The sequence below is a fragment of the Aotus nancymaae genome, unplaced genomic scaffold (assembly GCF_030222135.1).
Source record: "Aotus nancymaae isolate 86718 unplaced genomic scaffold, 86718_ANA_hifiasm-v0.15.2.pri h1tg000064l_1, whole genome shotgun sequence".
In the NCBI taxonomy this organism is placed as follows: domain Eukaryota; kingdom Metazoa; phylum Chordata; class Mammalia; order Primates; family Aotidae; genus Aotus; species Aotus nancymaae.
In genome coordinates, this window is record NW_026988479.1 from 19,218,200 (window position 1) to 19,244,975 (window position 26,776).

The 26,776-nt window shown below is 37.9% G+C and overlaps 1 protein-coding gene across 2 annotated transcripts in view; it reads left to right on the forward strand.

Moving 5' to 3' along the window:
* Window positions 1-26,776, forward strand: part of KCTD16 (potassium channel tetramerization domain containing 16) — a 292,539-nt gene that overhangs the window by 7,616 nt on the left and 258,147 nt on the right. Inside the window, exon 1 of one of the 2 annotated variants that reach the window (XM_012459611.3) lies at window positions 26,244-26,732. The exons of the other annotated variant lie outside the window; for it this stretch is intronic. The gene's annotated coding sequence lies outside the window, so the exon portion shown is untranslated. Of the gene's footprint in view, window positions 1-26,243; window positions 26,733-26,776 lie in introns of those variants that run through there. 2 annotated transcript variants of the gene reach the window in all.

A 26,776-nucleotide genomic window follows, 5' to 3' on the forward strand; every position in this document is an offset into this window, starting at 1 on the left:
TAATTAAATTCTGCAAATTTAGATCTAGAAGTCATAGACAAACACATTTTTGCCTTTTGATTTTATGTTAAGCAGTCAAGATGTTTTTTATTCTTCTCCTGCAGTCCTAATTTTGTACAGTTTAATGAAAATCATAAATCCCCTACTATCTGTGATAATGAAGTTTCCTCTCTGGAAGAGAATATAAACATTTCTTAACTGTTGCTAAGATGTTATTTTGGAAAGATTAACATCATTTAAAATATTATTTGATTTCAGATTTATAACTATGATTTTTTTCTGGACTCTAATGAAAAGTTATTCCTTTTAATTCCAAAATTAGCTTCTGTACTAAATATTATAACATACTACATTCCCCTCCCCACTCCCTGGAAATTAAATGTCTCAACTTCATGTTAAAATTTTGAGAGGCCTCTAGGAAATTAGCCTGAATTTACTCAGATAGCTCTAAAGTTAACAAGAGTAGACTGATCTTCATAGAATAATCAGGACAGCAAGTGTGTCAGAAAGTGACCAAAACACCCCTTATTTAACTGGCTTCTGAGAATTAAAACTGAAGGAACTTTGAGATAATTCATTCCCCACTCTTTGATTTTACAAATAAGGATCTGAGGCCAGGAGAAGTAAAGGGATATGTTGTAATACCTACACTTGCATGTGCTGCCTTGATATTTCTGACCCTCACAGGGTCCTAAAGGTTTACAGCCATGAGTTCCCTTACTCTTGCCAGATATGTCCCTTACCCAGCAGGAAAGGCTCCCCACCAGGCTGGTTCAGCCACCCAACCCAGGCCTCAACCCAGGTGGTTTTTGCCTTCTTACAAGCTGGTGAAATTATTCAAAGAAGCCAATTACATCCCCCTCCCACCATGGGAACCAGGAGGCAACTTACCTTCTATATATATATATATACCACTTCTATATATATATAGAACTTCTAGTTGCTATATACCACAGGCCCTGCCAATTCACTCTACTCCTGAGTGTAACTACTATGTATCCCTGAATGGTGTGCAGAGTCTTCTCACCCAGGCTGTGAGTGTATGTGATTAATAAACTGCTGCCAGTCTCATCTGTCCAATGTTGAGTATATCATGTACTCATCCATCTTGTATTATTTGGGGACATGGATCCTTCCTTCACCAACATGGTGGATAGGAAACTATCAGAACAAGGGATTTGATATCAGTTTTACTAATATGGCTAGTATCTGATTCACTGTTGTATCTTGTCTGTGGCTTTCAGCTAGCACATTACAAAGATTAGGTGATAAATAAGTGATTGTAACCATCAGAAACTCTATTAAACAGAGGTTATATTTACTGTTGTATCCCAACTCTAGGACATAAAACAATGTTTGTGGTATTTATTCATTCATCTAACAAAGATTTATTGAGAACGTACCCGTGTGCTAATCACAGTATACAACAAACAGATTCTGTGTCTATGGTTTTTTAAGCTTGACATAGTTCTGCTCTCCCATCTTCCCTGCAAGTTGCTTGTAAGCTGTCTGCCATCGGTCCTCTGCCAGGAAATGCTCCGGTTCCTCAATGCTTCTAGCTTGATGAGGTCATTACCAAGCTTCCATACAAACCAGGATCACCATTCTTTGTGAACTAGAAGGTCTGAACCAAGAAAAGATTCTAATTTGCCGATCTGCTGCTTGGGAAAATGTTTATAGTGATCTGCCAATGACTATCCTTGCTGTCAGTGGTAATGATGCCCCTACGTGAGAAATATTCATCTGTTTCCAAGACCCACAGTCCTGAGCATTAGTGCACATGAGAGTAGACGCCAAGGTATAACATACTTTGACAACTTTTTATTTTGTTCAGGGAAAGGGAGAGTGTATTTATGCCGATAGGACTCCACAGAAGCACTCATTTAATCCCCTGGTAGTTCATTTCCTTGAATTCTTCTGCCATATTTCTCAATATAACTATCCCTTGTTCCAATTATCTGTTGCTTTGTAAGAAAAACAACAAACAAAAAACTCCAAAAAGACAAAAAACAAAAATTAAAAAACCTCAAAAACTTGGTGGATTAAAACCATAACAATAACATTTTATTTCCTGAAAATCCAAAATTTGGGCAGGGCTTGTTGAGGGTAGCTCATCTCTGCTCCACACAACTTCAGCTGGGGAGGTCAAAAGCTGGATGTTGAATTCATCTGAAAGCTCATTCACATATGTGACTGTTGATGCTGACTGCAGGTTGGGATCTCAGCTAGCGCTCTCAAACGCAACATATACACATGATCTTTTCATGTGGTATGGGCTTCCTTAAAATATGGTGGCATCGTCTGGGGAAGAGCATCCTGAGAGAGAGAGAAAAAAGTGCTGTATTACCATTTCTACATCATCCTTCGAAGTCATATGATATTCTGATGCAGTCTATGGGCTAGAAATATGTTTGTAAAGCTGGCCCATATTCAAGGAAAAGAGAATTATACCGTAACTTTTTATGCAAAGATTTTCAAAGATTTTTAAACATGTTTTAAAACCACAACTTCTCAATGGGACGTAAGTGAAAAAACAAAGAATAATGAACAGTCTTGTGTAATCCGAGAGGCCAATATTGGCTAGTAGCCGTATCTACACAGCAATTCCCTTTCTGGGTCTATATAGCCAAAGGATATGAAATCAGCACCTTATTGAGATATCTGCTCTTCCATGTTCATTGCAGCATTATTCAAAATAGCTAAGATACAGAAAAAAACTAAATGTCCATCAGTTGATAACTGAATAAAAAATTTGTTGTTGGTGATGGTGTTTGTGTATAATTGAATATTACTCAGCTTTTAAAAGAAGGAGATTCTGTTATTTATGCAACATGGATGAAATTGGAGGACACTATGTTAAGTGACATAAATCAGACATAGAAATAAAAATACTGCATGATTTCATTTATTGCTATGGTTTGGATGTGCCCATCAACAAGTTGATGTGTTGGAAACTGAATGGTCATTGTAACAGTATTAAGAAGTGAGGCCTTTAAAAGGTGATCAGGGCCAGCCACGGTGGCTCACACCTGTAATCCCAGCACTTTGGGAGGACGAGGCAGGCAGATCACCTGAGGTCAGGAGTTCGAGACCGGCCAACATGACGGAATCCTGTCTACTAAAAATACAAAAACTAGCCAGGCATGGTGGTAGTCGCCTGTAATTCCAGCTATGAGGAAGGCTGAGGCAGGAGAATAGCTTGAACCTAGGAGTGAGCTGAGATTGCACCACTGCTCTCTAGCCTGGGCAAAAAAGCAAAATTCCATCTCAAAAAAAAAAAAAAAAAAAAAAATCACATGATCAGGCCACTAGGGCTAAGCTCTCATGAAGGACTTGATGCTGTTATCACAGGAGTGTTAGTTATGGCAGGAGTGGGCTCCTAATGAGGTTATCCCCATTCATTTCCCTGTCTTGTGTGCTCACTTCCACCCTTCACCTTCTGCCACAGATGACTTTGCCAGATGCCAGCACCATGCTCTTAGACTTTACAGTCTCCAGAATGATATGCCAAATAAACGTTATTGCTTGTAAATTACCCAGTCTGTGGTATTTTGTTGTAGCAGTAGAAAACAGACTAAAGCGTATGTGGAATCTAAAAGCAAACAGCAAACAAAACCTTTTAAATAACACAAAATCAGAATAGAATGGTGGTTACTGCAGGACAGGGGAGGAGGGGATTGGAATATGTAAGTTGAAGGGCACAAAGTAGCAGTTATGAGGATGAATGATTCTTGAAATCTAAAGTACAGCAGGAGGGCTATGAAGGTGATAGTTAATAATATACTGTTGCATAGTGGACATTTTCAAAGAATAGATTTTAGGCGCTCTTACCACACAGACACCAGGGATTGCTTGAGCCTGAGAGGATGAGGCTGCAGTAAGCTGTGATGGTGCCATTGTCCTCCAGCCTAGGCTGACATAGGGAGATCCTGTCCGAGAGAGAGAGATAGAGGGAGAGATGGAGAGACAGACATAAACAGCTTAAAGAAAAACTTTAAGTACAATTGTGATCTTAATTATTTCTTACCTTTGTTCACTTCCAGTTATGTTTGTTATTTCTTTGTTGTTATTGTTTTTTATTGTTTGTTGTTATTTAACACATAACACGTACACAGAGTATCTTTGTGAGATGATGAATATGTTAAGTTGCTTACTTGTAGTAATTTCTCGATGTATATGTATGTCAAAAATCATGTTGTACACCTTAACTTTGTGTAATAAAACATTTAAAAATTAAAAAATAAAACAGTGGGCATAAGACCGAAACAAAATGAAAGTGAAAGAAAGAATTCTAAGTATGTATTAGATCCTAACATATGAGTAAAGGGCTACTTCAGTATTGAATCTACTTATTGGTGTTTTGTGTTTCCGTGGCTGTGGCCTTACTGTTATAATGCACATTTAGAAATGTTACTCAATTGCTAGTGAAGTATTCTGCTTCTGGTACACTGTTCTTCCCTATAAAAACATGGTCTCAAAATAAAATAATTTACTCATAGAATAAAACACAGTCGGATAACTATTCCCTAGTGCTTTTTCGCTACCTATAATGATGCACAACATTTGCTGTTTGCTTATTTTTTTAATGATGCGTAAAGGATGACTCTCCTTTTCGTCTCTACAATTTCACATCAGTAAAATGTTTATTCCATGCTCATTTTGCCCCCTAGTGGCTTTTTATGGCCTTGTTCCATATTTAAAAATAATTTTCAAACCTTGTGGAATATAAGAAGGAAAAGTACCATTTTGTTCCTCTGCCACATGAACATCACTTTATAGATGAAGAAACTAAACCACATAAAACTTGCAGGACTTGTCTTGTGTCACACAGCCAGCTAGAACTAGAAATTGTATATTGCTGTCTTCTCCTACCCTGCTAGAAATAAGCCTCAGGAAGGCAGGGCAGTCTGGTTCATTGATGAACAAGAACAGTGCCTAGCAAATGCTAGGTGTTTTGTCAATAGTTGCTATATATTATAAATAAATGTATGAATGAATCAAGACTAAAATCTGTATTTATAGATTTCATGCTTTATATAATACTATGTAGTTTGTTTTATCTTCACCATAAATCTTTTACATAGGGCTTGATATTTTATTCCACTTTACTCCATGACACTTTCAACTCCTTGAACTACCTCACCTTTTACTTGTTTTGCCATTAGGTTTGTTACATTATCATTCATTTATTCATTCAATATTAGTACCAGCTGAATCAGGCACTGTGTTGCCTACAGAGCTACAAAGAGGTACTTTTTAAAATTCAATTTTTATTTATTATTAACTGTGGTAAAATACTATATAATATAAAATTTGCTATCTTAACTATTTTAAGCTATACAATTCAGTGTCATTAAGCATATTCATATTGTTGTGAAACCAATCTCTAGAACTTTTTAAACTTGTAAAGTGAAATACTGTGTCCATTAAACTTCCCACCCCAGCTTTGGCCACCACCATTCTTCTTCTATGTCTATGCATTTGACTATATAGTATTATTCTTTTTGTGACTGGCTTATTTCACTTAGCACAATGTCCTTAAGGTTCATCCATGTTAAAGTATATGGCAGATTTTGTTTATCTGTTTATCATTGATGAACACTTGGGTTGCTTCCGTCTTTTAGCTCTTAGGAATAATGCTTCTGTGAAGTTGGGTGTTAATATCCGTTTGAGACCCTGATTTCAGTTCTTTTGGCTATATCCTCAGAAGTGGGATTTGCCTGATCATATGGTAATTCTATTGCTAATTTTTGAGAAACTGCCATACTGTTTCCCATAGTGGCAGCACCATTTTACATTTCCACCAACAGTGCACAAAGGTTCTAATTGCTCCATACAATAGCCAACACTTGTTATTTTCTTTTATTCTTTCTTTTTGTGGCACCATACTGATAAGTGTGAAGTGATATCTTATTATGGTTTTTATTTGCATTTCCCTGATGATTAGTGATGTTGAGCGTCTTTTCGTATGCTTGTTGGATATTTGCATATCTTCTTTGGAGTAATGTCTATTCGAGCTCTTTGCTACAAAGAAGTGCATTTAATTAATCAGTTGCTTCCTCTATAGACAGAAAATTCTTAGGTAGCAACATGGTGAGAGCCATTTCCCTTGTTCTTTTTGATACACTATATCACCATTATTTCAGATCTCAATCATAAATATAAAATAACTAAAACTTGCTCTTATTGTGTCAGGCACTGTTCTGAGTATCTTACATATATTAACTTATTTAATACTCAAAACTTTCCTGTAAATGGAAACTATCCTGTTATAAATGGAAAATAGCCTGTTAAACTTTCCTATTAACTATCTTCGATTTGCAGAGGAAGACATAGAGGCAGAGAGAGGTAAGTGACTTGTCCAAAGTCAAATGGCTGCTGAGCAGTAGAGTCAGGATGGATACCCAGGAAGTTGATTTAGTCTATGCACTTAACCACAATATTATTTTGCCTCTCTGACACCAACGCAATCTTTTAAAATATCACCTACATCTTTTTTATTGGACACCTCTTCTGTATAAGTTTGTATTTCAGACAACAGAAAATTAAATGCAAATTGATAGCATTGTAGGAAGATGTTCATTGCCTCAGTGGATGCCAAGTCTAGAGTACATGTAGCTTCAGATGTGTTTGAATCCAGTGGCTCAAACAATATCTTATATCTTGATGGTCCCAGAAAATGTTCCCAAATCACATCTTTTTGTCTCTGATTGAGCTTCATGTCCATTGCTGTAATAAACATGGTAGCAGGGAGTATTAAATGCTGTCACCAGTTTACACAAGTAAGTCATGCACCTGTACCTGGAGCAAGGGTGACAACAATACCACCTGAAGCACAGAAACTTGGAGTAGGGGAGGGATACTTGTCATGCAGTATTACTAAACACCCATTCGCATTTTATTGTTTTTTTTTTTTTTTTTTTTTTTTTTTGAAGATAGGGAGCTTTTTATTGCATTAGGAATAAATACATGAATGAAATTATTAAGATTGAAAAAAACCCTTATGAATGATTTGAGTAATAAAAAGGTAATAACAATAGCTATTATTTTAGTGCTAACTATATAATAAATGCTGTCCTAAGTATTTTACATGTATTGACTCAATCCTCACAAGAACTATTTACTTGTAAGATACCTGAGGTGCAGAAGGACCTGGGTGAACCTGGAAGGGAACATGATAACTTGCCCTACGTGACCCAGGTGATGCAGTCAAGGTTTGAACTCAGGGTGAGCTTCAGAACCTCTCTGCACTCTATCATTTGAGCTCTAGGCTATCTTCAGAGCCTCTTCTATAATCTGTCATTCATATTATAAGGTAACTTACTTGTCACATATACAAACTGTAGCTCACAAAAGAAACAGAATAATTTATCTGTTATGCCTGATGTTTACTATCAGGAAAGACAGCAGAGACCCTCATATGGCCAACCCAGAAAACAATTAGAGCTTACACTAGCATGTAAAGTCTATAGTTATGTAAGAAAGAAATATGTAAATATGAAGTCTATTCTACCAAGTTTGTGCTAGATCCCATTTAAGGAAAAAAAAGAAAAGAAAAGAAAAGAAAAACAACGAATGGCTTATGGTCCCTGTTCAGAGCCTAAGGGAATTGGTTGAAAGTTTAATAAAAAATTGTGCGAAAATTTTTTTAAATACATGCTACCAATCAGAACTGTTCATCATCATAAGCATTGCATTTATTTTACTTATGTACTTTAACAGTATTCTAGTTTTGTAGTTTTAAAAAATAGCTGAAAATCTGTCTCAAAGCTCTCTCACCTCTTAAAAAAAGACAGTTTGTTTAAACAACGCCAAGCTTTTTCAGTTATGTACATTTTCTCCTCAACACAAGCCCAATCCAAAGACAGCATCAAAGCCAATATACCATATGTGTGGTAAAGTTTTAATATTTGCAAAACTGATCAAGGTAAGGGATTACTAACTTTTTTAATCACTGGAAGTATAATATTAGCTGCATAGCTTTTCTTGACCTCAATTTTCTCAACTGAAAAATGAAGACAAAAAGAAACTGGAATAGGATGTATTGATCCTTCTGTTCATTCAGTAACTCTTTATTGAACATGTATTATGTGTCAGGCTGTGTGCCAGGTGCTGGGGATGGGACATCATAATGAACAAAAATGATCATGATCCTTTCCTTCCTTCTCAGTGCTTACAGTGCCATTGGGGGAGATAAACATAATTCAAATAATCACTCCTCAACTAGTCAAAGGACTCCTTAGGGCTTTTCAGTTCCTAAATTCCATATACACGCAAACATAAATAGTTCATAGAACACAAATCTTCTTACATGTTTATTTGGAAGATCTGACAAATCTCATTTATTTCTTAGACTTATTTTTTTTCCAGACTATTAGCCACAGATATTGCAAATCACTTATAACAATTTTCTGCCTGTCGATGACATAATGCATTGTCCTGGCTCATTATTGTAATAGTTGTTACTATGCATATTGAATGCAAATATCAGGTAATAATTTAGTCTTCATTTTCTTCTCATTCCTAGAACTGCCTTTCTATTTCTAACAGGGAGGGATTAAAAAATAACCAGGTTAATAAAATGTAGAATTTCAAAGGTAAGAGCTGATTACACATACACACAGAGCGGGCAAGAGAGAAATATGTTGTTTATTCTTCTAGCTATAACAAAATATCACTTGGGTTCCCCCTTTTCCTCAGATTTTAATTCTATTGATGAAGCATATACAGCAGAAAATATGAAAATGAGTTGCTTTCACTGAATCATTAATGACTTGAGGCTGGCAGGAGGTAGACTTTTAATTACTTGTTTATTAAATTTCTTTTTTAGCAATTGGTCTCTGGATTTCTTTGTGTAATGCAGAGTAATGTTGTTAATAAAGTCATCTGTAAAATTTTTGGTTTTACCTGTAGAAGTGATTTTACATGTTCCAGATGTCTTAGGTTGTGTTAAATGTTTGAGGAAAGAAGGCTATTTATTGGAAACCAGCCAGGATCTTTGTTTAGAATATTTTTGCCAGCAGCTCTTCTGGTTCAGGCTGTGATTTCATCAAAAGATATTTTCACAAGCCATTGCTTCAGTAATCACATCTCCAGCCCCACTGGAAGTGGATGTGGTTAATCTAGTAGACAGCACTCTTTGTCTGAGCCTAGCTTAGACATAGTAGACTGAAAAATTATGTATCTGAAGTTGTTTTTCACCATGGTTGGCAAGAGGCTCTGATAATCTGCTATCATTATAGGTTTCTTGCTTCTTACCACAACAGCAAGGCTTCTTTGATAGGGAAGAGTCTAGGCAAATGTTTTGGTTGATAATGAACTGTCCAAATCTTAGATTTCATCTGGATTTTTCTGTTAATGTGATCCTTCTTTGCAAATTGTCCTTTGATACTTATAAAAAAATAATAAATATTAGCTTTGTACCTCTTCCAGATTTACTGTTATTTAGTGGTAGGGAATTACTAAGGCCACATTCTCATCCTAGATCTGTTTTCTTATGCCTGACAATAGAAAATACATGATAAAATAGTCAAAGTTAGTTTTAAGAATGCATTTCCCAATGGAGTTTAGAATGATACATCTGGTGATAAGCTTTCTCATTCTAACTCTTTTCTTCAACCCACAAAGAGTGCTTAACCAAAAATGGCTAGGCTGATAGTAGGTAGGACATTTCAACCTCTGGCAAATTTGTCATTGAGCAACATCAGTAAAAAAAGTGAAAGATTCTCCACTATTCTTAAGACTTTTTCAATGAGTATAAATCAAATGTAGTAAAGAGGCATCTAACCAAAATAAAATTTAAGCTATTGTGCCTAAAGTGATCCAAATATACAGGAAGAGAATGTATCAACAGCTAAACAACTTGAGTTATGAATAGTAAGGACTGGAATAGGAGTTTGGAGTGAGAAAAAAGTCAGGTGAGAGGTCAGCTTGAAAACACCAAATGGGGCATTGTAATATTCCTAATCTAATATTCACCTCCCCTCCCCCGCCACAAAAAGTTCAGCATCAATACTAAGTGAACAATGTCTTTGAAAAGTGAATATTTCTACAAATAATTTCCAAAAGAGAGATAAAAGACCAACTATGCACAACATTATCAAAAGCCAAGCCCTGTTGTAATGATAAGGCCTTATATTCCTGTGTGGGTGTCTAAGTAGCACCAGTAATTTGCAAACACATTGATAAAGGCTATAAATAACAATAACATCAAAGGATGCACTTAGACATTTTGGACCCTTTAAATTATGCCAGGCTCTTTAAAATAGTTAAATCCACTGGAGTAGCAGTTCTGAAAGTATTTAAGGCATAGTTCTTAACCTATTTGGAGAACATGTACTGTTTTGAAATTCAGATCAACTCTTGGGATCTCTAGAAAATGCAGAGCAAATACATAGAGTTTTGCATACAATTTCAGGGAATTTTGTGAAGCCCATTTGCAGACCTAGGTTAAGAATGGAGGCTTAAAGCAAATCGTGCTAGGTAATAAGGACCTTCATGGAATGTAGTTTTCTTTTCTGAGTAACTGTTATCATCCACCTTGTATCACAATACACATGCCCTTGGGTTTTCTCAGGTGGTTTCCCAGAATTCTTTCCTCTTTTCCCTTCCATTGGTCATCTCATTTTAATTCACATGGTTGCCATATTCCTTAGCCTTTTATGAAGGTAGTTAAGGTAGACTGCTATCTTGTTATTTCCCTTCCATCTTCACAGTAGCTTTAAAGAGTTTATGTGGTCTCTGTGTCAGAACTACTTATTGCATTCAGGATGAGGCTGACAAACCACAACCTGTGAAGACAGACTGGGGAAATCCACCGGAAAAGGCTTTAGAAGGAACTGCAGGTTCCTTGTGAGTAACCAGGCCCATTGAGAGCAATGAATTACATAAGCACAAATGAATATGTCTGCATTTAGATGACCCCTCACCCCACCCGCAGCCAGGAACTTAGTCACTCTTTCCTCTGTGTCTCCTTAATGCTATTATACCTCTATTATAGCTCCTATCACTGCACTGGATGTATTTGTTTATGAGTCTGTCTCTCTTACTAGACTATGAGCAATTCCAAGGGAAAGTCCATGACTTATTTATCTCTGTACCCCAACCCCGTGTCTGGGTTAAGAGTGCAGGCTTTGGAGTCAGAGTGTCTGCACTAAAGTCCAAGTTCTGTACATTTGCGTAGGATCACTTGGGCAAGCTACTTAACTTAGCTGAACCTTGGCTTCTCTCTCCTTCCTTTCTCTCTTTCTTACGATGCCTAACTTTCCCTTTGCACCTATAAGTGTCACACTAACAAGGTTATTGTGAAGAATAAATGAAATAATGTTTAGCATAGCGACAGTCACTTAGTAGTGACTCAGCAATTGGTTTCTATTATCATATCTATTAATATTACAATTGATTGTTGAATGAAAATTCCTTCCTTACTATAGTTCCCCTGACTGGAAAAACCTTTTTTTTAGCTTAAACTACTAGAGAACACACTTTCTCCGTATCTCTTTCCTTGTCCCTTCTGTCCCTTTGCTATTAATACCCATCCCCATTAACATGGTAATTAACATTCTACTTTATTTTTCTCCACTATATTTATTATCACCTGACATTCCATATGCTTATTCATTTACTGTCTAGAATATGAACTCAATGAAGGCAGGGGCTTCAACTCTTTTGCGTTCATTGTGGTAACCCCGTTGCCTATAGCAATGCCCAGCACGTGGAACACACTAAACAAATTTTGCTGAATGAATGAGTGAATGGGCACTCACAGGCACACATACACATACACAACACACATAAAATATCTGCATTCTCTGCCATAGGTCAACCACAATTACTGTCACTCAATGTGTGACATTCAATGTACACCATTCTTCACTTTGCCAAATGGGTTATAGAGCAGCTTTTCTCTTTATTTCCCTTTCTTTCATGGCTGGGGGATGGTAGGGAAAATATTTTTCAATATTGTAAAAACTGAAATGCTTAGAACTTTGAATGGGAATCATTGGTGGAAGTCCTGTCTGACAAGTGGGAAAATGGATCCTGGGGAGAGGGTAGATGAGTTCTGAGTTACCCTGTAAAAGTGGTAGTTGTCTAGAAACTTGTTTGTCATTTCTGCTCAAAAACTCACAATGACTACTTAGTGTTTACAGAATTAAGTTCGAACTCCTCAGCAACTCTACCACTGTTCCTTCACTGGTGCCTTTTGCTCCAACCAAATTAGATTATTCACTGTTCTTTTGCCAACTGCTGCTCCACACCATATACTCCCTGACACACACCTACACAATTTTTTCAACCACTTTTTCCCTTCTACTTTAGCTTCTGTTTCTCTAGATTTCACCTGTCCTTCAAAATGCAATTGAAACCCTGTCTAGTCATGATATTTCCTCATTCCTCTCATCCTCCCCCACAAGCCCTGAAGACAGCTGGCTGAGTTCTCCTTCCTCAGATTTCTTTTAAAAATTTCACCTCCTCTTTGGGGATGTTTACCAGCTTTTGCCCCCACATCTCTCTCTCTAGTCCTGTCTGCTAAATTATCTTGAGGGCCGAGATGGTTCCGTTTTTCTATGCATCTCAGGCTATCAGTGAGTGTTTGAGGCAGTGCTTGTGTATGGAGCTGCACATTTCCATTTTTTTCCCAGCAGTACAAAGAAACTTTAGGGTTTTTCTGATGAGCACTTGTTAAATATAAAGTATTTTTTTCATATGGTCAATACAAGTGAATTTCTTTCACCATTTATTCTGTAAAAGGCAGAATAACTAATAATGAATGTAAATGTAGAGACAGGCTTGCATTTCTTGAGGCTACAGTGAGAAGCGATCAGTTTCTCACAGGGCTTGGCAGGGTATATCAAGTTGGTGGACCAAAGGGGGCATCTCATTGCTAACTTTGGGAGCTTGAGACTTCACAAGGGGAAAGAAATGAGTAATTGAAACAGAGACTCACTTCAGGATGCTGGGTAAGTGAACAGTGTTACTCAGGGTAACTTTCAGTTTCTCTTCTTCAAGGCTTCAGGTGGATGTAAGAGACAGTGATAACACTGCCCCCTTCTGTTACTTTAGGTTTTTAATCCTGATGACGTCTTCAGTCTGGTTTGATAATCCTGACATGAATTTTCGATTTCCAAGAAATGCTTACTTAAGGCAGAAGAGAAAGGAAGTCATATGTTCAATGTGATACATGATTTCATTCTATCAAGTTCCACCTTTTCATAGTCCTCTTCATCATTAACTTTTGTTGTGAGGTTTCACTTCAATTACATTATAATGGGAGATTTTAGACCAGGGAACGAATGAAGCCAAGGGTCATAACAAAATCAATTAATTAATTATTTATTTGTGTTTTAAAGGGTTACATGATTTCTTCTAGTTCCTAGAGCTTTCCTATTTCTTCCCTTGGAAGTTAAAGCAAACCAGTGGTTGAAGTACTGTGGTTCTTTCATTTATGACAGAACCTTTCAGATTTTAATAGCAGTTGAAGAGTTGTGAATGCTGGTCCTTCGCACATCAAAAACCAGCATCACTTTCTATGAATATCACTATTTGCGAAATGATTTATCTCAGAACTTTTGAATGTCTCTGTAACCTTTTTCCCCTTGTTTTATAAGCCCATTTGTATGGAACGCTAAAGAAGTTGAGGCCAGATAGCAGAGAGCTTTGAATGTACACCAAGGACTTTGGAGTTTATTCTGTGAGCAGTGGGGACCCAATTAAGATATCTGGGCAAAGAATGGCATCTTAGAAAGAGGACACTGTCAGCTTTGTGTCAAAGGAACTGAGATTTAAAAAAAAAAAAAAAAAACTTGAAAGAAGGGAGAACATTAACAGGTCCATATAGAAATACCACCACCTATATCCCCAAAATCCTCACCAAGGTTTCCTCATTTATTCTACTTTACTCTAGTCTGAGATATAATCATACGTCACCTAAATCCCTGCAAATTCTCCCCACTGATCTCCCTACAACTAATTTTGTTTCCATGACAATCTATTATCCCCACATCAGCCAAAGTCACCTTTTAAAAAGCAAGCAAATCTGAACATGTCACTTCTAACTTTAAATTCACCAATGACTTCCCATAACACATAGAATGAAATTTATGGTTTGGCCCCTGCCTGTATCTCAGACCTGCACTCTGACTCTTACTCTCTGGGATCTAACTTGCTGGCTTTCTTGGTGCCTTGAACAAGCAAAGCTTAGTCTCACCTCAGACAGCTGAGCCTTTACTGTTGCCATTCCACCTGCCTAGAGCACACTGTTCCCAGCATTTCACATAGCTGGCTCCTTACTCAGCTCTCTTCCCCAAAGTCCCAGTCTGCAGTAGCAATCCTCTTCTCCTTGCCTCCCAACAAGATATTCTTTTTATATTACCTATTCTATTTTTTCCTAGCTGATTTCACTATTTCAAATTATCTTGCTCATTTATTTGTTTATTTGTTTATGATCTGTGTTTCTGGCCTATAATGGAAGTTCCATGAGGGTAAAGAGCTGGTTTATTTTATTCATCTCTGGATCCCAACACATAGAGCCTATAGCCTACTGTTGTGCCTGGCTCATGGTAAGTGCTTCATAATTATTTCCTAGTCAAATTTGGGTAAAAGGCAAAGAATAAAGGTAGGATAAATGGAAGTGAAGAGAAGAGATATCTGAAAGAATTGTAGTAGAGACAAGGTGGATAGATTTGATTATTGAGTGTTGGTTTCCAATGGAAAGGGAGGGATCAGATGATGGATTTTCACTTGGACCAAGAAACCTGTGATGCTCTTAACACAGAAGAAAAACTTGGAGAAATGAAAGAGATGGGAGTGGAAAACAATTATTTTGCTTTGGACTCAAGTGTAAGGTGCTGGTAGATCTTTGTAAAGATGCCCAGCAGCTGCATGGAAGTTGGGAAGAAAGCAAGGCCAAGCATTTAGAAGTTGCAGTCATTTGCATACAGTGATGTTGGTTCAGAGATTAAATTAGATAAACAAGGGGTAATATTTAGGGAAGAAAGAAGAGAACATTAAAAATGTGCAGACTTTAGCTCAGATATCCTTGTATATAAAGCACCATGCAGGGACAAGTGACATCTAACAAATGAGGAGCAAGCTCTGGAGCTTATGGGGCCAGAGATGGTGACACTGATAACTTGTCAAGCAGAAAATGTGTTATCCATACAAGAAACATTACAACAGTGCCGTATGGTGCTCTTTGACTTATCCAAACCACCTCTCAGTAGGAGGCTGTGCATCCACAAGGGAGTTTTATGTAACTGCTCTGTTTCCTTCCCTTCACATCTGTAAGGGGTCCAGAGTAAGGATTGGCCAATGTTAGTGATGTGGCTCTACCTTGAGCTCTTGTGGAGCTAATAATCTACAACAGTTTGGGGAAGGGGAAAATGCATTAAAAAGACACAAAGCAATGTGTTTGTAATAGCAAACGCTACATTTGTTGAGCATTTACTGTGGGCTAGGTAGTGAACTAAGCACTTAACATGCATTATTTATTTAGTTCTCACAAAACTCTGTGTGAGAAGTACCATTATACTCCTGTTGTACAGATCAGAAAACTGTGGCTCAGATGTATGTAACTTTCCCAGCTGGTAAATGATGGAGGTGGGATTTGGCCCCAGAACTCTCTGATCCCAAAGCCCACACTTTTAACCATGATGCTTAATTGCTTCTCTGTGCAAGCAATAATCATTTTTAGTATTTAAATTGTGTTTTGGTGTTTGTTGTGAATACTATGAATTTGTGAATATTAATAAGTCAGGAAAATTTTATTTGCAGTAATGAAAGGTGACCACAGATCCTTCAATGTTATCATTTTGTGCTGATCAAAAGTAACTCGTTCTTTTATTCGATCTCCTTTGTGTTACACATTGCCTTAAAGAACTGTTGCTTACACAGTCAACTTCCCCAGACCCTCAGGATATCCTTATTTATAGGAATCTCTGTGTATGTGAAATAGAAATAGTGCTTGGAATCCTTCTTTACCACCATCCCCCAATGTTAAACTATAGGCATACCCTGTTAGCATGGGAGAATCTGTTCCTGGAAATGATCACATTAACTAAATTGATGCTATATGTGGCTTTGGCCAAAGATCTCTTCTATTTACCTTTTTTATCTTTCTGGGTTACTGCAAGGCTTATGTTGGCCTTCGAAATCTCAAGGTATTTCTACCAGGCAACAAATGTCTACTGATCTGGGTTTCTTAGACCACTCCTTAGGGACAGCTTAGGCTGTTGCAGTGCAGCCTGCTTGCTACCATCCAGCATCTTTCTTGACTTTTGCAGAATCTCCAGCACCTTTTGTCAGCCATCTTGAGCTTCAGTGTTCACTGGCACACAAGGAACCACACAAAGAGGGAGCTGGTGGAGTAAACAAATGGAGAGGGAAGGGCCACTCAAATGGCTCTTAGTCTTCACTGGCTGAGAACCAAATACAAATTAGCTGTATGGTCGAGTGCTGCAATGGACTTACATTTGTATATACGTATAAAATATTTCTGAGATCGTCAGCACTCTAATGAATCAGCCCTGTCTGGAACAGTTCTAAATGAATTCTAAATGAGTGCCTCTCTGACTTCATACCCAGTAAATGTATAGTAATGCAAAGTGGAACTTTCTTTAGTTCATCAATAATTTATTAATGGGCACTTTATGCTAGGCATGGTGTTTCTTAGAGTTTCAAAAAATGGCTTTGTCTTTGGTTGCTCTGTTTCTCTCATAGAACTTTTTTCAGTTCTCTTAACAGCAGTCATCACGTTCTCCTGCGTGCTGGTTGTCTCCAAGTCAGACAGAGTGTTTTCCCCTATTGGATTATAAGCTTAGTGAAGGTAACACTCATGTTTGACTCATTGTTACATCCTCTATAAAGACTAACATAGTTTCTTGTACAAATAGATACATAAATATTTGAGTAAATGAATGATAAGAGACATGGAGAATATGTTTGAAAGGAGCTCAAAGCTTATTTTGTTGGACTCCAGTAGTCTTCACTGTCATTACTATGTGAGCCTCCAGGGGGTTGAGTCTAAGTGGCCAGTGGCTCTGCAGGTGATTTTTTTTCTTTTTGAGGGGAGTGAGTTTTTACTATTGTGAAGCACTTATATTATTGTCAGTGCTTCACAATAATAAAACTCCATCAGTCACTCCCATTAGGCAGTTACTTTTTCTTGCTTTACACTTATAGGTGTAAATGACCTTGGACCAAATGGCAATAAAAGAAAGGGATTCGATTACTGTTTTTGGTGCAAATAAAACATTTATTATTTCCCCATCCCTAGCCCATTCATCTAATTTTTAAACTTAATTTATAATTGTATTATATGCCCTGTCCAGGGGTAATTGTAGCTTCTATGTCCAGTATTATGGCACACCAACAACACAACGTATGTAACTACTCTCAAGACCTCATTTAAATACATGAAAAATTCAAGAGATTGTTCAAGGGATACCAGGTTGAATCCAGTTTCTATGAGATACATAAATCTTTTTTTGTGTCACCCCGTTTGTTCATAGGCATTATTTTTCCTGATGAATGGCAACCAGATTTATTGGGAAGATATACAACACTGGCTCCATTTCAAACGATTGTCCAATGTTTTCTGGCAGCCACTGGAACTGCATATTGCAATGGTACCAGCCTGTCATTTTGAGAGACCCCTAGGGTAATTGTGAGATGTGCTTGAGGCTCAGATCATTGTCTGTAAAGGTAACATGCAGTTTCCTTGGCAGAAGCTGTGCAAATCTGCATTGTACAGCAAAAAAGGTGATGTTTCCTATCTCATATTTGAATTATGTGCTTTGGCCCCTTAAATCTTGTGCCTAGTACGTGTGTCTGTGTAGGTAAATCATGATCAGGCCTTCTAACTCCATAACCCACCCTACACAGATGTTTGGAAAGCATGCAGAGTAACTGATGCATAAAACAGTTGGATTAGAATTGTCTGGTATCTTGCCAAAACATTTTTTCATTAAATCATATTTTTCAAGCATATAAGCACTTTTTTAAAAAATAAAAACTAGAATTTTATTGTTCTGATGTAAATTCTTTTTTTTTTTCTTGAGATGGAATCTCGCACTGTCTCCCAGGCTGGAGTGCAGTGGCGTGATCTCAGCTCACTGCAACCTCCCACTCCCAGGTTCAAGTGATTCTCCTACCTTAGCCTCCCAAGTAGCTGAGATTACACCACGCCCAACTAATTTTTGTACTTTTAGTAGAGATGGGGTTTTGTCATGTTGGCTAAGCTGGTCTTGAACTCCTGACCTTAGGTGATCCACCCGTCTTGGCCTTGCAAAATGCTAGGATTACAGGCGTGAGCCATCACGCGGGGCCCTGATGTAAATTCTTATCCTAAAATCAATGTCTTATTTTTACAAGCTTTTAAATTCTGGAAAATATATATATTACTTATCCTTTTGGATTCATGAAGGGTGAGTTCTCTGATGCTTTATTCACAAACTTTTTTTTTTCACATTTGGAACCAACATTTCAGGAGTAAAAGAAAATTAGATATGCCACACTTTTAGATCACACGCTTGCTGTATCCAGCTGAAACTTCCATATACCATTGCCCTAACTGGTTCATTCATTTGCTTGTTCATTCTCACCGTCCTTTTATAAATATGTATAGAGTGCTTACTCTCCAAGCCAGGCACTGAACTGGATATAGTGGCGATGTATGTTGGATTGTGTTGTTGTCCTGTGTGATGCCAAATCAAAATATATTGGGTACACAGTGAGGATATTTAATAAAATAAATTATATGCCCAATTAAGTTGGGTGTAGTTAAAAAGGACTTCGGAATCAGACAGGTTTGGTGTGATCCACTGATGGTTACTTAACCTCTTGGAGGCTCTTTTATTCTCCCCACAATGCTAACATTTCAGGATTGTTAGGAATTAAGATAGAAAATGTATGTGGAATTGCCTGGCAAATTAATTTTATTAATTTGTTTGGCCACAGGGACAGATATGAATATTTTTAAGAAACTGGTATCTGTGAAATTTTGAAACCGGAAACTCTGATCTCTTACTCTTTCAGGAGTGTTTCTTTTTTTTTCCATTCCAATTTGAGCCCCCATTGAAGATGTGAATGACTTCTTTGTAGTAGTTTGTTAAGAGAGGCTGGTTTTCGCAGTCAGCTTATTTCTCTGGGACCTGACCAAATGAAAAGATCCCTACTAGCACGTAGAACTCAATGTTTGAGAAATAAACTGGAATCAACGACCTTACATTTCTAACCAACAGCTCCATCTGACATGACCCTGTCAGCTTTTTAATTGTTTTATTGGACCATTCTGAGGATAATCACTCTTGGTTCTGCAATTAAATTCAACAAACATTAACTGAGCTTCTCTCAGATGCTAGGCCTCGTGCTACCTGCTTGAGGATACCAAGAATGAAAAGCCCCCTGGCCGATGGATTTCTTGCGTATAACTCAAAAGGGAAGGGAAAAAAGTGATATTCAGAGCATATCTGCAGTTCTCAGCTTTGAGTCCTCAAGTCCTCTAATAAAACAATTCAATTTTACTCCTTGAGCTAAATCTTTCCATTTATTTGGTGTTTGCCCTTCTTTCTTCCTGCTGTTCCCCATCTGCAGATGTCACTGGTAAGATTCATTTCAACCTAAGAGTATGACATGTTGGATTTATTTGTGAAAAATGCCTTCTACAAACAATTGCTATACCAAAGTGACTGTGCTGAATCACTGTAAAGTGATGTGATCTGTTTTGAATGAGCCAGCCTGTTCATTCACTCTCTTCTATTCATCATCCTTTGAAAGGTGTAGATGCTTTCCAAGTCAGGAGCTGGGTGTTTTTAAATGAACTAATTATCAATCTCCAAGGGCAAATGTGCTTAGAGTTCCGCGTATCGCTTTACTTTCTCTTATTCCTCTCCTAGCAGGGAGAGCCAGGCTTTCAGAAAAGGGATCAGTCACATCACCAACATAAATGAGTAAAGTGTTTGCTCATGATTATTTAGCTGGTAGATACCGCTTTCAAACTCTGTTCTGCCCGATTCTAAAACCTGTTTCTTTTCATTACAATGAGGATTTTAAAACTCTTATTTCCTCGAGTTGCTTCAGGATGTTCCACAAATTCCATTTACACGTATATAAAACTATTTAGAAAAAAAAAATACACTCTAAAGACAATTGAGATATTTATTATTGTAAGTTCTGGCAGATTTTTTTTTAAATAAATATTTTTGAACTTAATACCTAAGTCAATTCTGATTTCATTCTGCTTGTATCTGTTACATATTATCGAATGACAACAAAGATGCCATTTGAAAGATTGGTTCCCTACGTAGGATATAAAAGGTTGATAATTACCGGCTTGCAAATTACGCTACTTCTTTACTGAGAGATCTATTACATAATACAGATAGCAAACATAATGAGACTCTGCCAACATGTGTAATGTAACTTAGCTAACAAACATCATACAGAGAGTAACACGACATGGATCAACAGGCTGTAGGCGAAGGACTTCAGGGGAGACAAAGGTAGGCCTCTTGTTTTTAGGGCTATTCCTAAAATGGTGGATGTGCATTTAGTAAAACCAATTGTTTGAGAATTGTGCAGCTATATTTTTTATTTGCTGACCTATTTTCAGAAATAAGTGTATTTCTGTTAATTAGGCTTCATGCTGATGAGATAATAGTTTTAAAACACATATGTGGGAGTTGGCTTTGCTGGACTTCATGGCCAAATTTTACACTCCTAACTTTGACCATTTGTTCCAGAACAGCTTCCTTGTTTTGAAGACAAATTTAAAATGTGACTTCACATCTATACCTACTACAGAAATGTGTACTTCCCTACATACTCACATACACACACACAGCAAAAATTTTAGACCCTGTGAATATAGTCAATAATGTTGCCTTTACATCTGAAGAGCAGTACTTTTTTTTTGAGAGTAGAATATATATTTTTTTAAGATCAAATATTAAAATGATAGTTCATTTAAAAGAACTTTATCCTGTAGACTTCTGTTCAGAGGCAAGATGGTGATACAGACAGCTTTTGCTTTCATTTGTATTTTATGACAGTAGAGATCAGGAGTATTTTCAGGGAGAAACTGAGAGGAATGACTTGGCTGCACATCTGCTGTGAAGCTTTTATCTCAAGCTGAGGCTGCAGTGGGTGAACTCAAAGGATCTCCACTCCCATCTTTAAGATTAAACAAGTCTAATCCAAGTTCTTTCTTGTAAGGCTTTACGTTAACAAGAAAGACCGCCGTTTGCTGCCTTCTTCCTCTGTTTCTCACATAGCAAATTACTTCCTAGAATGTCTGAAGATTTGACAGCTGTATTTGATCTTTATTTTGCCATTGGTCATGATATCTCTTTAAGGGGAGACAGTTTCATTTTATAGATATGGAAGCAGAGGCCACCTGAAGTTAAATGGTTTGTCAAAATCGTATGTAAACCACGTAACACCAAAGGCTAAATATAGTACTAGGGATATTTCTGAAAATAAAAGGCAGTGCCCAAGAATCTGTAACTTTGGTTTTCTTTTTGAGACTGGTCTCACTCTGTTGCCCAGGCTGGTGTGCAGAGGCACCATCATAGCTCATTGCACCCCTGAGCTTGAGACTCAAGTGATCACCCACCTCATCCTCCCAAGTAGCTAGGACTACAGGTATCCACCACCACACCAGGCTAATTACTCTATTTATTAATTTATTTTTGTAGAGATAGGGTCTTGCTATGTTGCCCAGCCTGGTCTCAAACTCTTGGCCTCAAGCAGTCTTTCCACCTCAGCCTCCCAAAGCGCTGGAATTTCAGGTGTGGGCCACCACACCCAGTCAATGTAACTTTAATTTTTCCCCCATTGGTAGGATTTTGAGTTTGTATGTGCATTTGCATGTGAGTGTTTGAGTTCAGAGATTATATCAAATTGGGCTTTGCATCTCAACTACCTGGCACGCTGGATACAACATACATGCTTAACAAATCCATGTAGTATGAATGAAAGGGTACCAAGAAAATAATCTTGTCTGGCAAAAGATAGTGGCATTTTCCTTTTTAATCACTGTGATACTGATTATTTTCAATTTCCCACCCTGCCACCCCATCTCTCCCACCAAATCCTGAAATTCCCCCATGAATAATAAATACATTTATAACAAGCAATGGTCTTAACCTGAATTTTCATACTGGAAGAGTAACAATTTTGGATGTAGAACTCTATTTCTATGTTTGGGCATCTTTTGTAATTTCTTTATGCCTCAACTGGAGTTTAACAACAGTGAGTGCAGATATTTTTAACCACTATCATGAATACTAATGACATTTACTAAGCACTTGCTAAGAGCCATGGAATGTACCAGAGGGCTTACATGTATCTTCATATTTAGTCTGCAACACACCTGGGAGGCAGGTCTTCTTATTATAACCATACCCTGGCTCAGAGACATGAGTCTCCTGTTCAAAGTCACACAGTCAACCAGGCAGACTGGAAGAGGGGTAATGACTGTGGTGAGGACTTGATGGTCATCCCTCCATAAACAGCAGCTATTAAGATAATGGTGATAATGCAGGAGTCCTCGGGAGCATCTAACACAATGAGTGTGCAGCATCTTAGCATAAGTAAGTTTACGAGATCTGTTTCCTTCCTGATAGCGAAGGCTGTCAGCATGAAAGCTCTCTCTCCTTGAAAGCAGAGACAACTTAGGATGTGTTAAGGGTGAGAATGTAGAGAGTGATCACATTATTTCAAAATTAAAATAGTCATTTTGAGAATATAACCTTCAATATTTAGCTATGTAAGTGAAAGTAGGAAACAGAGGCAAAAACATATTTTATCAATTTCACAATTTACCTAACAAATGTCTATATGCTTGAATACTACAAAGAACAGGATGGAACATTCTTCCTTGCTCTTCCCCTAAGAGAAATCTGTTGCTGTATGCTGTTCAGCCTTCAGGCCGGGAGTTCCATCCCACAGTGTTTCAGCGGAGAGCTGCCAGGAGAGAATAATAACACTAGCGGTGTTATTTGCTGACACGAAGGCTAGGAATACACTTACAGCCTAGACTTGGCTTCTTGCCTCGTTAAAGCACCAAACAGCCGGGCTTACTGACAACTTCCCTGAGACACACTCGCTTACTCTAGCACTATTTAAATCTCTTTGTGTGGTGTATTGCTTTATTTCCTTCAAGGCTTTTATCTTTTTAATCTTACCACTCATTCGTTTTCATCCCTGAGACTAAAGGAACAAGAAGGAGTACAGATCTGGTGATGTTAACCTGACATCTGTGAACCCCAACATGAATGGGCTTCAGGCCAATCTTGAACCAAACCCTTGATCTCTCAGAAGGTGAGGGAGGCCTAGACCATCTTGCTTTTCTGAGGTTCCATGTAGATTAAAAAGTAGATATGCCTAAATAAAGTTAGCAAAGCAAGTGCTTATTTTTAACTGCCTACTATGATAAACTCTTTTAGCACATAACAATATGATGCAATATAATTGTGCAAAACAGGATATTTACAGTGTTTAAGAAAAATACCAATTCAAAATGTGTTTCTGGTAGTATGGTCAAATCATGGGTTGCGAGACTAAGGTTGTCTGGTGAATGTTTTCCATTTTTCAGTTCTCAGAGTATGTCTCTGTGAATGTACGTGTAATCTCACTGCAAAAAGAAGTTTCATAGTCAAAATTTGAGAAATTCTGTGAATGCGAATCATCAACTACATGGCCCCACCCCGGTTCCTCTTTTTACTCGGCCTTTCCTGAGAAGTTCTACACTGACAGTGAATGCAAATTTTATGATCCTGGGTTCATTTCCTAGGTTTTATTAGATTCTCTAAGCAGTCCATTTTCCGAAAAAGGTTAAGAACCTATTTGTCTCAAAAGTAACCTAACCTATAAAACCCAGACCAATGAAAAGAACTCCTCATTTAAAAAATTCAGAATATTCTTCTTTGATATTATAAAGTCTTTTAACCTTGCAATTTAAATTAATGTTAATATTTTTAAATGGCTTGCTTTTTAAAAACATGTTTAATAATGTTGAAATTTGTTGTTTCACATTTCGAGAAAATGTCTTGAAATTTGTTGTTTAAAAAAAAAATCTTATTTCTTAAATTTGCCACCTCTCTATTCCTATTCAAGAATATCTAAGATTAAAATGAGGACACAGGTTATCCTGAAGAGTCAGTGGTCTAAAATCCATCGTGCTACTCTGTAACTGTGTCACCCTGAGAATGTGCTGACCTTCTCTGTTCCTCAGTCCTGCATCTCTGAGATAATTTTTATTCCTTGAGTCCTTTTTAGCTTTAAGAGATTACGACTTTTTTTTAGTCTGTTTCTCCACCTACTGCCATACTGTCTCTGCCATTTTTTAATACCTGAGCTCCAAAGCTATTGTCATGGCGTTTTGGCCTAGTCTCTTAGAAATAAAAGAAAACAAAACATTTGCTTACTTTAACTACAACCAAAACCAGTATTTAATAGGTCTAAATATAGATTTATTTTATCTTTGACCTGGCGGCAATGAAATATTCATTTTGTTGTCATGGTGAGCAATGTATACCAAGTAATCACAATAAAAACTTAAAAGAAAATCTAAATGTTTTGTCCCAGTTGCATTACCAAATACAAAGCTGCACGGATAATTTAGGACACTAGATGGCGATATAAGTGCATCACATAACAAACATCTTGATTGGTCCAGCATTAAAATCCTAATGATTGAGGCCAGAACAGGTTAATGCATTAGTTAAAGAAACAAAGTCAAATATAATCAGGTGTAGGTATGTTAGCTAATACTCTGAATATGTTCAGTAACCCAATACTTATTGAAAGAAAGGACTGTTAAACTAGAAACTACTTTATCCTACTGTTGAGCGTTATCTTCAAGCTAATTCTTTGGGTAAGAGTTGGCAATAAACACGTTTCTCATAAAATGTGCATAATTCCTAAGTTCACCTCCATTTTTGGTTTTCACTTTTTAAAAATAGCAATTATTTAGGATGGCGTGTGCCTCATATATATTATTCATTGACCAAGCACTATATTCTTATCAGGAATGCGAGCCCTAAGACACTGGTGTTTTAAAGGGGAAATGGCTGACTTACTGTAAGCTGTTGGCTGGGCCATTATTGACTGGCAGGCTCAACTGGAAGCACTTTGTTAGTGGATTAGGTTGCCCTGGAAATGCCTTCCTGAAACTCTAATGATGCACTTAAGGGAGCCCTCTGGAACAGGAGTAAAATGTCTTTTAGCAGGAGTGCCTTCCACCAGAGTCCTCCTGGGATGACTTGGGAGGGGCTGGGGGTGCGTCCAAAGAGATGCTCAGTGAGGAAACAACCACAGACAAATATTGCAGGTATCAATTTCTTACAGGTAAGCTAAGATAATGACTTATGGATGTAAACGGTGGGCTTTCTGTGGGTGCCAGGGCTTCATGTCTTCATTTTGAAAGAGCATCATTAATTCCAGAGAGTGTTTATCTATCTACCTATTTACGTATATATTAGTATTTATTTATTTATTTTCTAGGGGTTGTGGTGGCAGGGGGATGAAAGAGAAAAGAAAAAAGAGGGAATTTGAGTGAATATGGTTTAAATCAAAGGATTAAAAAAAAACCACTTTGTAGTTTGAACATTGGGGTCATTTTGTGTGCGTGTGTTTTTAAACAAGCTTTAGAGGGAAATTTGCCCTTCAACTGGAATTCTGTGAACGGGGCGGGGGAGGGGGAGAAGGTCTGCAGATTTTTCAAATAAAAAGTCACTTGTGTTTATCTCACTTCTTGGGTAGGGGGCAGGGATTTGCTGTGGGATGGTGATGGTGGTGGAGGTAAAGACAAGAAAGAAGGAAAAGGCCCTTGGAAACTCCAGACTCCATCCAGGACAGGACAGGGAGGGAAGTGGCTGCGCAGCGCTGCGTCCCCGCCCCAAGCCCCGCGCGCCTCGCAATCGCATGCCCCCCGCTGGAGCGCGGCGTCCCCGTGCAGTCCTGGCAACCTGTCACCGAGGAGGACGTGACTCGGAGCTGCCTCCGCTTTCTCCAAGCTATATTCCTTTAAGATGATGTAATAGTCATTTCCCTGGATGGTTTCTTGCCTGCACTGCTGAAACAACAGCATCCGAACTGCACTGGGAACTGTGGAACCACCCAGCTCCGCCGCCAGAGAAGCCGGAGCCCCGGGCCCCCCGCTGGCATCTCTGCGCTGCCTTGGCCTTCGGCTCCCACCGACTCCCACCTGGCTGGGAACATGGGAGTCCGTTTGCCCTTGCCGGCAGGTGGGGTGGCAACCTGGGACCCCAGCAGGGCTCGTCTTTCCATCTTTCTGCTTATGGGCTTTCTGAAAAGCTTCTAAGTCCTGGTACCTCTTGCAACTCTCTTTTAAGGATCCTTTCCAAAGATTTTTTTTTTTCCTGGGGAAGCTTTCTTTGAATATTTTCTCTGCTTTACTTCTTCAACCAAACCTTCTCTCATCACGGTTTAACTTTTTTGTGACTTGTTTTAACTTAAGATACGGAGTGAATACATACGTACCTACATACATACATAAACACAAATATACATTTATATAAATACATATATATGATAATTATTTTCCAAGAGCACACCTGCCTGGCACTTTTCATTGATACCTCGGTCGTTTACCTGTTTGGGATTTGACAAGATCCAGACTCAGTTTGGCTGTGGATTCTGATTGCTTTATGAATGGTTCTTCCTATTATTATTATTTTTTCACAAGAACTGGGTCTCCAGCACTCACTAAGGTAAGCTCGAAGACTTATTGCTTTTCCTCTCCAGTTGAAAAAAA